Genomic DNA, 9,943 nt, shown 5'->3' on the forward strand with positions numbered 1-9,943 from the left:
TGTGACTGTCTGACGAACTAAGTAATGATGTGACGTTTGAGAGTAGGTTCTTGTTGCTGGGGGAAAAGATTAAGTCAGTCTTCCTCATGCAGTACTGGGGTGTAGAGCCATTCGTCTGCTGTCGTGAATTTAGTCGTCGTTTTTAAGTTAAGAATGTCGTCGTCTGTGTCTATTAAACCACAGTGCGATAAATCATAGGTTGAAACTATTTGATTACTCATTCTGGGAAAGAAAAGTATAACTAAAATTAACGGCTACTGGGATCATGTTGAATCGAAACAAATAAGATGGCTGCCAAAAACAAATATTTAATTCCCACGTTTTGTTTTTAGAGAGCGTGCCAAATAATAAATCATAAACAGACAAAAAAAATAAAAACAACGAAACAAGGCGTACATGATTTCAATTTTTCTTGACTGATGATTTTTTGTGGGGAAAAGAAGTATTATTTTGCTTGAGGCCGTTCGTTGCTAGCGTTCTCTTATTGGAAGTTTATTTTTGTGTATAAAATCTATATTTATAAAGTACTGATTTAAAAAAAAAACGATTGTCATTAATTCATATTGCTAAGAGCTAAACCATATAAAACATGTGAGGACATGGGATAATATGGGAAAAAAAATATGTTTCAAATTTATTTATTTTTATTTTGCTTAAAAAAAAGCAAGTTTAGCTTAAGATATTATATAAATATATCGTCGCTCTCTTGTGTGTATTGAAGTTAGCGTGATTGTCGCCACCTACATAATGACAAAGCTCGATAGTCACAAGGACCATTGGATGATTGCACATTGGAAATCCAAGCACAAACTATGGGCTGTATGATGAGAAGAGCCAGATGTTGTCCATTTATCAGATCCCATCTCCCCACACAGCTGGTGGACCCAAGGGATAGGGCGTTACCTGTACAGCTTGGAATCAGAAGTCTCGCAGAATTTCAGATGGAAATCATATCTGCATAGTTCCTACATAATAACCCTTAGATATTTTAAGGTTTAGTGTACAATATCAAGTAAATGTTATTTTAAGCATTGGCGAGGATAAGCTTAAAATCATGAATTCAAGGTAGTTAAGTGAGTGTGTGTGTTCATTAAACAGGCATAGGTTGAAGGGAATGTATGTAAATTTTGTTAAAAAAAATAAAAAACGCCGACTACAGTTAAGGTAAGACCATGCATGATATGAAATGTGCAATTGATTGAAATGAATTTTTTGCACCCTTTGCTTTTCTACGAAGCAAATATTTACGGAGTCTTCACTTGCATGACACTTATATGCAATTTATTATATTAACTGTGCTAGAAAAATGTGTTTATTTTTTTTCATAGATAGCGTACTATAATGCGTTAGGTCAATATTCACTCTTTTAGAACAATTATTTAATTAGTTTTCAATTTCCTTGGTGAATTTTTTACATTTATGAAGATGGGCAAGAAGTTTAATAAATAGAATATACTTTGATCTTTTAACGATGCAGAAGATCAAAGAAGACAATGATTAATCAAGAAAACTGTAATGAACATAATAGAGTATTAATTTCTTAGTTTTTAGAAAACGTAAGCCTAACAATGAGAGCGTAGGTTTTGTTCAAGCTTGTGGCCTGTGTTATTGTAAAAAAAAACTTTTTTTGTATTTTATAATTATGAGTGTTTCTAAGGTAAAATGATGTATGCATTTTATTTAGATTATAAAACTACTGAGCTTTGGATTTAATTATGTATGCTATATCTTTCTAATGTGTATCGTTGGTAAATATGTTTGAGTTAATTTCAATGTACTTCATACTTGTAAAGATGTATATTTGACGTTTTTAAATGAATAATCATTTGCTAGTTATGAGATATGCAGCATATTTTACTTACTTAAAGTCTTAACGGGGGAGATAGACTTTAAAATACGATTCTGGTCATTGTTTAAACACATTTAAACTCAGGAAACGTGACCTTTTTCAGCACACTTGACGCAAATGAAGTGATTGAGCAAAGGTATTGTAAGAAGAGATACACACATGAAGAAGCGATCTACCCATAGTATTTGTGTACGTTTTCTGTAGTTTTTTATGAAATAGTATTCTGTACGTGTTATGTATTATTTGTAACTTGATTCATAATAATATTATGTCATGTTTATAATAGAAATTATGTGTATACAACTTGAAAAAGTATGTATGAATACCTCTTGTAAAATTTTATGTACTGAAAAGTTTGAATTAAAGATATATGGATACTAAAAATGTGTTGATTATGAGAACAATTTACATATATAGAAATGTAAAGAAAGAAATGTTTACATTAACATTAAGTTAAAGAAATAAGTTTTAAAAAACAACCTTGCCCCATGATTCCATAACTGGAGGGTAAGCTGATGAAATGTTCCCCTCAAATGTGCTAATGAAAGTTCCCTTGAGTTGTGATGATGAAATGTTCCAATACAGTTGTGCTGATAAATGTTCCCCACTGTTGTGCAGATGAAATTTCCCTATTTTGTGCTGAAAAATGTTTCCTTGAGTTATGCTGGAAAAATGTTCCCGTGAGTTGAGTTAATGTAATGTTCCCTCATGTAGTGCTGCAGAAATGTTCCCTTGAGTTATGCTGGAAAAATGTTCCCGTGAGTTGAGTTAATGAAATGTTCCATCATGTTGTGCTGCAGAAATGTTCCCTTGAGTTGAGCTAATAAATGCTCCTTTGAGTTGTTCTGATGACATGTTCCCTACAGATGTACTGATGACATGTTCCCTACAGTTGTACTGATTACATGTTCCCTACAGTTGTACTGATTACATGTTCTCTCGTGCTGTGCTGAAGGAATGTTGCATTGATTGTTGATGTTGAAATCACGGGCTAAGTGTTTCGTGGAGCGGTGTAGAGTTACAGTGAGTGAGACCTGAACATACACAGCAATGCAACTTTGTTTTGGTAGATTTTGTGTTCTGCTCCAAACATTATTCCTTGGTGCTGTCGGAATGTCTCCCGAACTGTTGTAGTGTTAGCATAATTCTCTTTGGATAGGTGTTAAGATTGCATAATGTTCCATGGATTAGTGTTGAGCTGACATAATGTTACCTGGATGAGTGTAATTCTCATATATTCCCCGAATTAGTGTTGAGCTGGCATATAGTTCCATGGATTAGTGTTGAGCTGACATATAGTTCCATGGATTAGTATTGAGCTGACATATAGTTCCATGGATTAGTGTTGAGCTGACATATAGTTCCATGGATTATTACAGAGCTGACATATAGTTCCATGGATTAGTATTGAGCTAACATATAGTTCCATGGATTAGTATTGAGATGACATATAGTTCCATGTATTAGTGTTGAGCTGACATATAGTTCCATGGATTAGTGTTGAGCTGACATATAGTTCCATGGATTAGTGTTGAGCTGACATATAGTTCCATGGATTAGTGTTGAGATAAAATATAGTTCCATGTATTAGTGTTGAGCTGACATATAGTTCCATGGATTAGTGCAGAGCTGACATATAGTCCCCCGTACTACTTTTAACTTGACATATAGTTTCCAGTACTATCTTTGAGCTGACATATAGTTCCACGGAATAGTATCGAGTTGACATATTGTTCCCAGTACAAGTTTTAACTTAACATAAAGATTCCAGTACTATCTTTGAGCTGACATATAGTTCCAGTATAAGTGTACAGCTGACACAATGTTCCATGGATGAATATCAAGTTGTGAAGCTGACAAATGGGTAACAATGGAGTCTTGTGATGCAGACGTATTGATGACAGATTTATTGACCTGTAGTGACCAGCCCGTGAAATCTGTTGACCTGAGCTGTGAGAGAAAAAGTATAATGTATATTTAACTTAGTGCTAAATGAGTTACATGTTCCATTGTGTACAAGACAAAAGTTTCGAGATTCAACACACACACCTATGCACACACATATACATACACCTATACATGCACACACACACATATATATATATATAAATATATATATATATGCATATATATGCTAGTATATATATGTGTGTGTGTATTAGGTGTCTGTGCGTGTGGCTTTCACGTCAGTGTGTATAAAATTAAGTATCAATTTATTGTATTTTCATTACACACCGACATTTCTATGAGTATTCTAGAGGACACTTTGGTTTAAACAACAACAACAAAAACTGATTTCTGAGGTCATTTTGACCGAAAGAAAAAAAAACTTCTGGGTTATGTCATCCTGACCTGACAGACAAAAGAATGTACGTATATTTTCTGTGGTTTTTTTTTTAATATCAGAAAAAAAATCAGTCTGCTTTGACCGTAGAAGTTTTATGGTCATGTTTTTTAACTTCCTTGCTCTGTCGCTGTTTATTTATTGACGACAGAAAAACGCTAAGCAGTCCCTGCTGTTTTTACGTCCTCGCTTGCTTTACATAGAGGTAATTAAATGTCACCACGTAGTAGTTACAAAAAAAAATTCTAACATGCACGATCAAAATAGAGAGCCGTGAACAGGTTTTAACCAGTGTTTCTTCCAGACTTTTTTCTCAGGGGGGGGGGGGGGCTTGAAATTTTCGGGGGGGGGGGGGGCGGTAGACTTTCTTCGGGGGGGGCGGACACTGTTAAAAGTATATATTTTCTATATAAACTATATAAATTTCATTTCGTTCGGGGGGGGGGGGGGGGCGGTAAAAAGTTTTCGGGGGGGGGGGGGCTTCGACCCCACTCCCCCAAGAAATGACTAGAAGAAACTCTGTTTAGAATGACTGTAAGATCTATTTTATCCAATGATATTGTTACAGTCTGAAGCATTTGTTCAGTTGTAAAGAGACGGTAACTTTATTTTTAAAAATATGAATACTGTTTGCGAAGTTTTGATGTTAAGTATACATGATTGAACAATCATATGCATTTTTTAAATACATGTTACTCCGAAGTGTTTATTACACAACACGTGTGCATTTAATGGTAATATTCACAAATGCATTATGATTTATCTTAAAAATTAAGGTTTTTGATTAGCCTAACAGTGGGGGACGGGGGGGGGGGGTGTTGTTGAGATCGGGAAAAGAGGTTTGTCGGTGTCGAGTGAAAAACTTGGAACATCATTTCATATAAATATTGAGTTTGCGTATAGTGTCAAAATACTTTTATTGAAAATATTTTGAACCTACGGGTAAAATCCTTTACTTTGTATTTAACCACTTCTTTACTTTAAGAGTCAGCACTTTACTTTCAACCTTAAAATAAATCGCGTCATTGTGACCCCGACACTGACATGTTTATGACTTTGACCGCGACATTGCAAGACACGAACTTCGAATTGTTTTTCGCCGCACGATTTTATAAAAATCATGGAACAAAAGAATTGAAAATTAATGGCGAGGGAAGGGGGGAGTGGGGGGGGGGGGGAATTTCATGTTTTTTTTTTCAAGTTATGTGATCGCTGTTTTTCTAGGCCGTTCGCATTTTTTTTTAAAAATCTAACGCATAGCCGGCTTGTTTAAACGTGTTGGGCATGTGGTGACGTCAGGTCTTTGTGTGATTGTCACGAAGCTTCAGCGGGGGGATTGTGTATGGTGGCAGATCACGTGATTTTGTTTGGTGGGAGGTCAAGTTATCGTGTATGACCTTATTCCTGACATTATCACGTGACTTGGAACTAGGGGGTCATCCATAAATGACGTCACACTCGTAGGGGGGGAGGGGGGTCCGTAATTTTGTGACGATGTGTGATGAGGGGAGGGGGAGGGGGGGGGGGGGGGGGTTAGATGTTTCGACGTCACACTTTTGCATAATAAAAAAATGATGTTAGAAAACGAATTTTAGACGTTATTTCGCGTTTTAGATAACTGTTTTAATAAATTGTAATACTTTAGACCAGATTTTAGAAAAATATCGATGTTTTAAAAAAATTCATTTGCAATTTTGAGGGGGGGGTTGTAGGTTGAAGTGTGACGTCAATTTAGGGGGGGTCTGGCTTTTTGTGACGACGTGTGATGGGAGGGGAGTGGGGAGGTAAAAATCGTCAAAAATGCGTGACGTCATTTATGGATGACCCCCCTAGTTCCAAGTCACGTGATAATGTCAGGAATAAGGTCGTACAAAAAAAAAGTTTATGTGAACATGTTAGGGATGAGCTCATTTATAAGTAACGGTGATAAATGTGTGGAAACTCGACCGGGAACAGTTGTGAGTATCTTCCAGGCATCTCTTCGGGGGCGGGGGGGGAGGGGGGTTGGAGAAGAAAGTATCACCCCCCCCCCCCCCACCCCACCACCACACCCCCGGACAAAATAGTTTATATAGAAAATATATACTTTTCTTTTACCGATGTCCGCCCAACCCCCTGGAAAATTTAGTCCCTCCCCCCAAATAAAAAAAATATCAAGTACCCGCCCCCCACCACCCCCACCCCGTTGAAAAAAAAAGTCTAGAAGAAACACTACAAAAGATCATTTGAAATATCATGCAAGCATGTCATGACAAGTTCATGTAAATGTCATGTAATCATGTCATGACAATGTTATGAACAATATCATGTTAGCATATCATGGCAAAACGTGTTAAGTGTTAAAATGCCACTACAAAGTCAAGTAAGCTGGCATGTTTATGTGTCATTAAAAAGTCATGTAAAACTTTATACTAACAGGTCAGGTCATGAAGGTCATCTCAAATGCCAAAATAGCTTGTCATGACAAAGTCAAGTAAAACATCATGTTAACATGTTAACAGGCTGAATGATGACCTAGACCACGTCAGATAAAAATATAACATAACATAATATAAACTACGAGCCGGCCCGCGGCATAACATACGCCGCTATTTAGTTGTTTTATTTTCTACTTTTCAGTAATGCATAATTTGTGAATTCGACAGTACCAACGCTGCCACTGAAAATATTTCTTTAAAACACTATAAGTAGCTCGTTAAGGACCATAACACCCCCCCCCCACCTCCTTCCCCCCTCTCCCCCATAACGTTTAAAATCGTTGGCTCTGCTTGTAAACATTTAGAGTGAACACAGCTCACTAAGACCATGTAGGGGTGGGGAGGTAGGGAGAGCGTTTACAGCTTGTTTTCTAGCGGCTCCCAGAAGAGAATTATATATATAGATGTTACCCTCAGAGAGGATAAAAATATAACATATTACATGATATAAATGTTACCCTCTCTGAACCCCATGTCTCTGAAAGATGGATGAAAGTTCCTTATGTATACGAAGAAGGATAACATTCTTCAAAGCTCCTTAAACCTACAGAGCATATGACTGTGTATGCGTCTAGAAATAAAGTCGAGCTCACATCAATAGTGACACTAGGATGGGTGACACTCAATGTGATAACCCAGGGTGTCACATCCTCCGCAAAGATCTATAAGCATAACCTTCTTCATTAAAGAGTAGGCTTCAAGCTATAAAAGATACATTTAATTTGTCCATTAAATAGACAAAATAGCAATGTTGTGTCCGCTTTTGAATCACCATTTCACTTTGGGCGATATTTTAATGTGTCTAAAAATACAAAGACTGGCAAGCATATAATGTTATCTTACTACTTTGATATTGTTCTATAGGTACATATTGTCTAATTATAAAAAAAAAAAACTCACCATGCTAAGATTGTTGAAATCTATTGAACTCGAAATAAGTTGTGTTGTCCCCCGTGTTAGTTATATGCTGCAAAGTGATTGTCAGCTAAATTTTATGTACGACATTTATTAGTTTTAAACCATATAAAGAAACTAACAACACTGCCGGCGTTAAGATTATATTGCGCACGTGAAAATACATGCTCTGCGTCGTTTGAATTGTTGACATCTTTGTATCAAAGAGTTGCACAAACAAGAAATTCTATTATGAAAGCTCGGCTGGAGTGGATGTATGCTGAAAAATGTGTTTACCCACTGAACTACAGCAAATAAAACAATAAAGGTAGAACATTTCACAAGACGATAGGGGCTCCACTTTATCTCCCAATGAAAACAAGCTACGACCGTCAATGTTGCGAGGTGGGGACTGAAATGGGGGCTGCTGATGTTTCACTGCGCAATGTCTGAGCTGTGATTGGTTAGGTTGGGGTCACGTGATAGCCATGCGTCTGCATAATGTCCTACCCCCACCCCCCGGCTTTCCGCTTCCCCTTCCCCTCCCTCCCCCAGTGTATTTTTTTCTGTGTCTTTGAATATTACATTTGTGCAACTACAGTAAGGGGTTAATGTAAATGTAGCAGGTCTAGCTAAAGTAAATTGCTTCAATGCACATGTTTTGTTGTGGGTACTTGCCAGGACTGTGTCAGCATGGTAGAGAAAGTAGAGCCCACCTGTTTCTTTAACGTCTGCCTATGAAGGGACACTGACACAATCTAAGTAAAGGCTATGGCTGTGGCTGTGGCTGTGGCTATGGCTATGGCTATGGCTATGGCTATGGCTATGGCTATGGCTATGGCTATGGCTATGGCTATGGCTATGGCTATAACTTTGGCTTTGCCTTTGGCTATATATATATATATATATATATATATATATATATATATAGATATATATATATATATATATATATTTAGTTTGTGCGCATTTTAGGAAAAATATGAAAATTGTTCTTGGTTAAAATGGGAGAAAGCAATGTAACTATTTGCTAGTAGTAGCTTCGTCTGAACTTTTTTTCTTTTACTAAACCGGAAATGCTTGGCAACCCATTTTCCCAATTTCAGTGTGCTTGTTTTGAACAAACAAAAAAATACTGTTATTTAAATTTTTTATTACATTTTGTTTAATCTTAAAAATGTATTATAAAAATTAACAATTTTAGTTCTACTAAAAACTGTCCGTCAAGTTCGAATTGCATGGTAGTATATTAACTTTAATAAATTATAAAACGGGAAGCAACTCAGATAAAGCAGAAGAAAAAATGTCCTTTTCCTTTGTCACCTCCCTTCCTTTATTTATGCAGTGGTGTATATTTTCAATTGAGACAAATGTATCAAAGTTTCTTCCAGGCATATCTTCTGGGAGGGGTGGGGGGGTGACTTATGGAAACATAATGTTGAAAGAAAAGTTTATAATATTTCAATTAGATTGTTCATCCTGTTTAATTAGTGTACCCGTCTGCAAGCGCAGAAAAAAAGAAAAATTATTCACTCGTATTGATAGCATTTAATTGTTCCTAAATGTAATTTCAGATCGTGATCTAATTTAAATTTAAGTTCACGCCTATCGCAATTCTTTTTTAATTACATTTGTATATGGCATCAGGAAAACAACATAATTTTACTGTACGCTATTCATCCTCCACAACGGTAATGTGTAATACCCCTACTCGATCTCCCAGGTGTAATGAGTGGTGTAAGTCTCTAGTAGCAGCCACTGGTTGAACTACCGCAGCGGCTCCGTGCACCGCTATGTTTCTGTTTGGGTAATAAGGTTGTAGTAGCCAACCTAATCCATGGAGGTTCCTTTAGAACAAATATAGATGGCAAAGTGCTAATGGGGAGTCCACTGTGCTAATGGGGAGTCCACTGTGCTAATGGGGCTTCCAATGTGCTAATGGGGAGTCCACTGTGCTAATGGGGAGTCCACTGTGCTAATGGGGTGTATATTGTTCTAATGGGGAGTCCACTGTGCTAATATGGAGTTCACTGTGCTAATGGAGAGTCCACTGTGCTAATGGGGAGTCCACTGTGCTAATGAGGAGTCCACTGTGCTAATGGGGCGTCCACTGTGTTAATGGGGAGTTCACTGTGCTAATGGGGAGTTCACTGTGCTAATGGGGAGTCCACTGTGCTAATGGGGAGTCCACTGTGCTAATGGGGCGTCCACTGTGCTAATGGGGCGTCCACTGTGCTAATGGGGAGTTCACTGTGCTAATGGGGCGTCCACTGTGCTAATGGGCGTCCACTGTGCTAACGAGGAGTCCAATGTGCTGCTGGTCAAATGATTGAGTGGGTGGCTGGCACTCAGGTGCATTTAGTACACCATCGGTCCGCG

The sequence above is a fragment of the Physella acuta genome, unplaced genomic scaffold (genome assembly GCF_028476545.2).
Source record: "Physella acuta isolate Inbredline_101_S28 unplaced genomic scaffold, ASM2847654v3 ptg000645l, whole genome shotgun sequence".
NCBI classification, from domain to species: domain Eukaryota; kingdom Metazoa; phylum Mollusca; class Gastropoda; family Physidae; genus Physella; species Physella acuta.